General features: G+C 42.2%; 1 long non-coding RNA gene across 1 annotated transcript in view; it reads left to right on the forward strand.

Moving 5' to 3' along the window:
- The window catches only part of LOC125483181, a 13,498-nt gene extending 6,199 nt beyond the window's left edge, over window positions 1-7,299 (forward strand). The window contains exons 2-3 of the long non-coding RNA XR_007262134.1: window positions 3,139-3,188; window positions 7,197-7,299. This is a non-coding gene — a long non-coding RNA (uncharacterized LOC125483181). The remainder of the gene's footprint in view (window positions 1-3,138; window positions 3,189-7,196) is intronic.
- Window positions 7,300-8,958: the final 1,659 nt, after the last annotated feature.

Below are 8,958 nucleotides of genomic sequence, written 5' to 3' on the forward strand. Positions count from 1 at the left end.
AATGTAACGGAGGAAGAGGTGGGGTTTAGGGCCGGTGTAGGTACGGAAGAGGGATTGTTCCACGTAACCTACAAAGAGGCAGGCGTAGCTTGGGCCCATGCGGGTACCCATGGCCACCCCCTTTGTCTGTAGGAAGTGGGAGAAATTGAAAGAGAAGCTGTTGAGGGTGAGGACGAGTTCGGCTAAGCGGATGAGGGTGTCAGTGGAGGGGGACTGGTCGGGCCTGCGGGACAGGAAGAAGCGGAGGGCCTTTAGGCCATCTGCATGGGGAATGCAGGTGTTGAGGGACTGGACGTCCATGGTAAAGATGAGGTGTTGGGGACTGGGGAATTGGAAGTTCTGGAGGAGGTGGAGGGTGTGGGTGGTGTCACGGACATAGGTAGGGAGTTCCTGGACCAAGGGGGAGAAAATGGAGTCCAGATAGTTGGAGATCAGTTCGGTGGGGCAGGAGCAGGCGGAGACAATGGGTCGACCAGGGCATTCAGGTTTGTGGATTTTGGGAAGGAGATAGAAGCGGCCAGTGCGAGGTTGGGGAACGATGAGGTTGGAGGCCGTGGGTGGGAGGTTACCTGAGGTGATGAGGTTGTGGATGGTTTGGGAGATGATGGTTTGGTGCTCAGGGGTGGGGTCATGATCAAGGGGGCGGTAGGAGGAGGTGTCGGAGAGTTGGCGTCTGGCCTCGGCGATGTAGAGGTCAGTGCGCCATACTACAACTGCGCCTCCCTTGTCCGCGGGTTTTATGGTGAGGTTGGGATTGGAGTGGAGGGCTGCACATTCTGCGGGGGAGAGGTTGGAGTGGGTGAGAGGGATGGAGAGGTTGAGGCGATTGATGTCTGGACGGCAGTTGGAGATGAAGAGGTCGAGGGAGGGTAGGAGGCCTTGGGGTGGTGTCCAGGAAGAGGGGGTGTGTTGGAAGCGGGAGAAGGGGTCAGAGGGAGGGTTAGGTTCACGGTTGAAGAAGTAAGCCTGGAGGCGGAGGCGGCGGAAAAACTGCTCTATGTCCAAGCGTGAGTGATATTCGTTGATCTGTGGGTGGAGGGGGACAAAGGTGAGCCCTTTACTGAGGACTGACCGTTCGTCCTCAGTAAGGGGTAGGTCTGGGGGGATGGTGAAGACTCGGCAGGGCTGGGTGCTATTGTCCCCTCTGGAGCTACTGGCTGTGGAGGCTGTGGGCGGAGCGACGTCGGCTGTGGGCGGAGTTGCATCGGTGCCAGCGGTGGGCGGAGTGGCGGAGTTGTGTTCTCTGTCAGAGCTGGTATCATGAGCAGTAGTGTTAATCTTGCTCCAAACCTGCTCTTTGTGATTAATTAGGAGATAATGCATTCAGCAACACATTCTCACAGTACCCCCTCACCCACTGACGAGCAGGAGAGTGATCTTAGTAAATCAATCAACATTCAATGCCACACATAGGCTAAATGGACATTTCCCTGAGCTGCTGGGATCAATACCTTCACCATTAAAGAGTAATTAGAAAAGAATGATCAAAATTTAGAAAAATGCATTTGCTTCAAAATATTTTACTTTACAGTTTACTTTTCTAATGATTGCATTCCTGACAATACAGGAAATTAGCCTGGGCAAAATATCCTGGGCAAGCACAAAACAAGTGCAGTGAAATGAATATCCAACAAAGAAAAGTGTAATCATGATCCCAATGCTATTCCTATTGTTGAATCTCCCCATCAACTTCCGGGGGGTTACCGTTGACTGGGAATTGAACTGGAGCAGCCATACCAAAACCGTGACTATAAACTTAGATCAGAGACTAGGAATTCTGTGGCAAGTAATTCACCTCCTACTTCCCAGTATCTGTCCACCATCTACAAGTCACAAGTCAGGAGTGTGATGAAAACTGTCCACTTGCCTGGACTAGTGCAGCTCAAACAACACTCAGTGGTTGAAAATATTAAGGATAAAATGGCCTGCTTGAATGAAAGTCACTCCACCACCAATGCTTATTAGCAGAAGTGTATACTATCTACAAGAGAAGCTGTAGAAATTTGCCAAAGATTTTTAGATAGCACTTTCCAAATGCGTGGCCAATTCCATCTACAAGGACAAGGGAAGCAGATACATAGGAACACCATGAACTTCAAGTGCCCTTCTATGTCATTCACCATCCTGACTTGGAAACATTGGAAATATTTGGAAATACTTGGAAATATTCCTTCACTGTCACTGGATCAAAACCCTGGAATTTCCTCCCTAAGGACATTTTGGGTTTACCTACAGCACATGCACTGCAGTGATTCAAGAAAGCGGGTCCCCACAAAAGGTCTGAAGTGCATCTAGGGAAGGGTAATAAATGCTGGCACAGCTAACATTGCTCATGTCCCACAAGCAAATAAAAAAAAAACAGACTTCTAAATAGCTCAGCGTTTTATTGTCTAAAATCTGATTTTGAAGGCTATTTGAAAACAAAATGTTGAAATCCATTTTTGTATGTTATTTATTTCATCCAATGCTTCAAATTGGTAATGCTTGGGAGCATCAGAAGATAAGTTCCAGCAGAGGTACCACATCTAACTCTAACACAGTTTTTAAATAACGCTCCAGCTCACCATCACCTTCTCAAGGGCAACCAGGGACGCTGGCCAGCCAGTGATAGCCAAGTCCCATGAGAGAATATTTAAAAAAAAGGCTATTCTAATTCAGTTAATTTCAATGGTAACTCTGAGGATGTTGATGGTGGGAGACTTCAATGAGGGAAATGCTCTTGAACTTCCAGGGATCCTCTCTTTTTGGAGATTGCAGCAACAGCCAAAAAAAACCCCAGCTGCTTACTATATAGTTAGCTGATGACCCCTTTGAATAACATGTTTGTTCTGCCCTCAGATCTTTGAGTACATGCTCAGTGCTATGGGATTAAGAGCAGACTTGAGTTTTACAAAAATGGTTGTGCCACTTTCCATTTAGCACTGCGCATTGACTGCATGATCTACATGGTCTGCATTATGTTAGCAGGCAGCAGAATTCATTTGCATTAACTCTTAATCTTCAAACCAGATGTATCAGCACTGCCATGGGTACCTATCAGAGTCTAAAGGTACTTGATAAAGATGTTGCTGTACAGTGAAAACCCGAATTGTGGTAAGTAGTCACAGATAATGCTGATTATGAATATTTCTATTGTAGAGTTTGTATTCAAGTCCCTGGGTTAGAACCAACAACCTTGTGACTCAGAGGTGAGAGTGTGAGCAACTGAGCCAACATTAATCCATTTTTCACCTTCACCTACTGAACCACCTATCTACTGCACTTCATTCAGTAATTCCCACTAACTGCTTGCTTGCATGTGGAGAAACCATATCACATCATGTTTAGAACACAAGGTTTGCAGTACAGTATTTTAAATTTTAGTGATTTGGGAGCAAAACATCAATGTTACAGTGATAGTTTTTGATGTATGTGTGTATTGCAATCACAAATCACAGATTACAAGGACCTTCTGCAGTAGAGGGCAGCAACACCTTATAAATACATTTTTGCACTCCTCGTTAACACAATGCCTGTTGTATGTGTTTGCATGATGACAGAGCAAATTAATTGTGTTCATTTATTTTTGGAGCAAGTGTTTCACTGTCACTAACATGGTTGATTATGAATCATAGTGCAATTGGACATCCTGTTTACTTTATCAGTAGGTAGTATGGTGTCAGTCATTCATGACGCAGACTTTCTGCAATACTGTGATTTTGATGCACATTCATCACTAAGTAGATGCCAGCACTGTCTGGCAAGAGAAAACGCAAAGCTACTCCTGCTTTGACCATTCAGTTTGATAAATGAGTTTGAACATGATAAATCTCATGCTATATTAAGCAGGGTTCTAGTTTACTGTTGGCGCTTAATGCATGGAGAACCAAAAATGGGATCATCACTCATGAGAGGTATAATTACACTGTTACTTCAAGTTCATTTACATTTGAATCTAATTGTAAAAAGGTGAAGGAGCTACAGTACTTTGAATCAATACCATCATCATAATCGGTAACATTAGAAGTAGTGGACATTTGTTAAACAATTCTGCACATGTATTTAAGCTTCTCTGATCAGAGGATGATGAGTGGTTACAGCACAGGAGGTCTGTTTCATTTGGCCCATTTGGCCCATTGTGACTGATATGGCCTCGCTGCAAGAGACAGTCCCACTGCCCTGTCCTTTTCCTGTAACACCGCAGTGTTTTTCTATTCAGATAATTATCCAGTTTCTTTCTGAAAGCTATTAACTAAACATACCTTCAGAATATTTTCATGTACTCCATTCCAGATCATAATCACTCACTGAGTGTAAAAATGAAATGCTAATCTTTGTTCCCATTCACCTCAAAGCAAAATTGTTTGGTTTTCAATCTTTCGACTTCAATGAGAACAACTTCTTGCTATCTACTCTATCCATATCCATGCTGGCTTTGACCATCACTAAAGGTAAAAGAATCCCAACGTATCCAATCTCTCCTTGAATCTGCAGTACCTCATCGCTGGAACCATTCCATTCAATCTTTTCTGCAACCACTAATGCTTTCACATCCTTCTAAAGATCTATCTGTATCCAGAATTAGACATGATATTCCATTGAGGCCTAAGTAATTTATACAAAGGTTCACCATAACCTTTTGCACTCAGTGCCTCAATTTATAGAATGCAGGATGCTCAGTGCTTATTGAATTATCTTCTTGAATTGTTCAAATCATAGTCAATGATACATACACCATAATTCCCAGCTCCACCTCCTTCAGGAACTCCAGCCCCACAACTGGTGGCATTTTACAGAAATTGTTTCTATGCCATTCAACTTTTCACTGAGGGGCTTCTTGTCTGGGCTGCTGTTATAAACCCTCCGTTTCCTCAATCTCATTAACAACATTCGTCAAAGGTGGTGGTCATGTAGGCTGATTGATATGTTGACACTTCCAATACCTACTGCCACATACTAACCTAGTAGGTTCATGCAGTAGGAGGACAGCTTACAGGGAACTTTTCTCATGAATGTCTGGATATGCCATACTGCCAACAAATGGCAGGGGAGGGGTGGTTGTTCTTGTTGGGTAGTTGACTGCCTATGAGGAATCCTTTCATTTACCATCGTGGATTTGGAATGGAACATGTTGATAAAGATGCTTCAAGGACTTCAGAGGAGCCTGGATTTCCTGTGGCTTTGAAAAACCTGTGTTCCATGTCATTATAGGTTGTCTGAAGTTGCAGCCTCTGTTCCCCTATTTGAGGCGCTGCTTCTAAATCTTCAGTTGCAATTTAATCCCATGCTTCTGATCTTTGGCCACCTGAAACTGTAGGGGGCAGGCAGATCAGATGACCTCCCTGTGGGTCTGTTCTAGGTCCTGGTTAAGGTGGACATGAATAGGTTCAGGCAGTGTGCCATGGAATGGCTCATTAGACAAGTCTACCTGTCTCTTTTTCTTGGTTATGCCTGTACCCCCTGCTTGGCTCCTGTAGTGAGAGTATGCAGTGTCAACTGGCACACTTGACTCGTCTGACCACTGGTGCCTGAACTTCTAACTTAAGAACATCAGTCAAGCTCGTAACCTTGTTCATTTACACTTGCCAGAAGAAACATACATTCGTTGTCAGGGACGCAACCTCTGCAAACAAAAGGTGTATGTTCAAGGTTTAATAGTATTTTTGAATTACTCAGCAAATTGGGAAACCTACATTTCTCCATTTCTTTCTGTATGTCAATGCCTTGGCCAATCTGAGTTGATTCACCAATAAATCAGCCTCCCTTTATCCTGTAATATAAGCTGTTGTGGTTACTTGAAATGTGTCATCTTTAGATCTGCCCTGATAAAAACAAGATAAAAGGCTTTGGCAACATATCTCTCACTTCAGCAATATATTCCCAGGTTTAGTGTCACCTGAAATCTTTGAAATTGTGCCCTGTAGATCCAAGTCCAATTCGTTAATCAAGATCAAGAAGAGCAGTGATCCTAATACCAATCCCTGTAGAACCCTTCTACCTACCTTTGTCCTGGCCAATAAACATCCATTAACCACAACTCTGTTTCCAATTACTCAGACAAATTTGTATCCAGGTTGCACCTAGCGTTTTATTCCATGGCTTCAACCTTTCTGAACAGGTCTGTAATGTGGTACATTATCATATACCTTTTGGCAATCCTTGTACAACAGCCTATCAATCGCATAATCTATATTCACCTGTTCTGTAACCTCATCAAAAAAAGTTCAAGCAAGTTAGTTAAACATGAATTAAACAAATCCATGCCAGTAGTCATTAGTTGTTTCACATTTGTCCAAGTGACTGTTTAGATTTGCCATTTTTTAAACATCTGCCAAACACTGAGATAGATTGGATTGGAGTTTTGATATTTTCTGAGTTGTTTGGCTTATTCTTACAGCCAATTTCGAACAAGGGTATAACATTTGCAATTCTCCAGACTTCTGGTACCACCCTAAGAGGTATCTCTGCAATTTCTACCCTCCTGTCTCTCTGTATCCTCAGATGCATCGTAACCAGTCTGGTGACCTGTCAACTTTAAGCACAGCCAACCTTTCTAATACCTCCTTCTTATCAATTTTTAGCCCAACCAATGCCTCAACTACCCTCCTGTTACTATGATGTTGGAAGCATCTTCTTCCTTGGGGAAAAAAGTGCAGAGTACACACATAACACCTCATCCGTGTCCTTTTCCACCATACATAAATTCCTTTCCAAGTCCCAAATCAGCCCAACTCTTCTACCTTATAGAGCTCAAGAGAATATGTCGCTGAGACAAGTGTACGTTTGAATTGCTGACAGTTTCTGGTCATGGGCTGAAAATTGGGACTTGAGATAAGGGTCATGTGCAGATGCAGCTTTCGAAAAATTCCAAAATATCAGTCTGGGAATGAAAAAGAGTAGGACTGCTTACCGAACTGATAGTCTTGAGATCGTACTTCTCCATTACTTTGTGTAATTCTATCAAGTCTCCCCTCAGCCTCTGATACTCTTGCAAAAGCAGTCCAAGTTTGCACAACCTCTCCTTATGGCTAATACACTCCAATCCAGATAATATCCTGCTAAACCTCTTTTGCAACCTCTCCAAGACTTCCGCATCTTTTCTATAGTGCAGCTACCAGAACTGCACACAGTGCTCCAAATGTGGCCTAAAGTTTTATACATCTTCAACTTGACTTACCAACTTTTGTACTCAATATTCCAACTGATGTCTTATACAGCCCTACTTATCCTCGGAACTAATTGGCTCCTAGGCTATTTCAGAGAACAGTTAAGAATCAGCTACACTGTGCTGGATCTTCAACACATATAGGCCAGAGCAGGTAAGGACAGCATATTTCCTTCAATGGGTTTTAAGGACAAACATAGATGGTTTCATGGCTCGCATTTTCAATTCTGTATTTATTTATTAATTGAACTTATTCAACTGGTATTATACCAGCTTTTATGGTGGGATAGACACTAATTAACTGCTTCCCTTGTGACAATATCACATTAGTTTATAAGGTGTTAACTTAAATGTTTTTTACTTCACTCTATATGCTTCAGATTTTAATTTACAGAAAAATTCAGAAACCTTTAGTGCTTCCATCCCTTGCGATTTAAACTTTATCGCCTAAATCTGATTAATTAATTGAACACTGATTGTAATTACAGGATAAAATACCAGGCTGGATTCCGTTTTTATGCTAATTAATTGAAATAATCTTTTTTAATTCGTTTATTTAACTGAAAGTTTACCAGTGTGCTCAGCTGCTGTGATTCGTTCTCCTGCGACAGCACTTTGCTCTATTTTTCCCCTTATCTGGTTCTTACTCAGATTGCAGGACTTCTCCCTTCTGCTTTTTCACTGCTCCCTAGATCCAAGAATTATATCTTTGGGTTGAAAAATTTCACACATCACTATTATTTAAGAAGGCTAGCAGGGAGGAACTAGGTAACTACAGACAGTTTCACATAAATTATGAGTGAGTTATTGAGGAACAGAGAAAGAATAACTAAGCATTTGGACAAATTTCAAATTTTGAAGAAGATGTCATGTCTTACCATCCAGTTGAATTTTTGGACAGTTCAGTGGCGTGGTGTATAAACTAGTGCCTAGTCAATGTTAATATTCGGAAGGCAATTCTTAAGGATTTGAATTGAAAATATTCATAATGATGCAAGCTCAGAGATTTTGTATCTGGGTTTATCAGGAAATCTGAGGCGGAGAGTGGAGGTAGAAGTGTCATTTAATGATTGGCAGGACGTGAGAAGTAGTGTTCTCCAGATTCTGTACCAGGTTCAGTATTTCCTAGTAAATGTTCATAATTTACATTAGTGCATAGAATTAATGCATCTACATCTGCAGGTTACACTAAGCGAAGAGCCTCAGTAAGTTGTGTGCAGAAGGATATAGACAGATTAAGTGAGTGAGCAAAATTGTGGCAAATGGCTTACAAAGTTCCCTCTAAACTGCATGCGGGTGGAGCTGCTCCAAAGTTCCGTGCATGGTGATTGGTGTTGGCATTGACTTCTGGCTCTGGAAGCTGCTACCATGCACGGTCCTCAGACAGCCACATAGACTATAAGAAAATTACAAGGATCGATGCTTACATTGTGAACAATGTGAGATCACGAATTTGGTATCCCAGAAAGTCAGTGCAGAACCCTAACCGTTCTGAAGAAAAGTTACTAAACTTGAAGTGTTAGCTCTGTTTCTCTCTCCACAGATGCTGCCAGATCTGCTGAGTTTCTCCAGCGATTTCTGTTCTTGTTTCAGGCTTCCTGCATCTGCAGTTCATTTTCTTTTCAGAATGTTTCTTTACTGTTGTAGCTGAACAAGATGTAGAAGAACAAAGGACTTCAGTTCTCCATACGTGCAAATCTCCAACAGCTCTGCACATACACAAAATATGACAATTATTAAGGTACATAGGGATGGTAGCTTTCATTACTCAAACTCAATAGTAATGAACTAATGCTTCAGAAAATCTTGGCTAG

This window comes from Rhincodon typus, chromosome 5, assembly GCF_021869965.1.
Source record: "Rhincodon typus isolate 14 chromosome 5, sRhiTyp1.1, whole genome shotgun sequence".
NCBI classification, from domain to species: Eukaryota; Metazoa; Chordata; class Chondrichthyes; order Orectolobiformes; family Rhincodontidae; genus Rhincodon; species Rhincodon typus.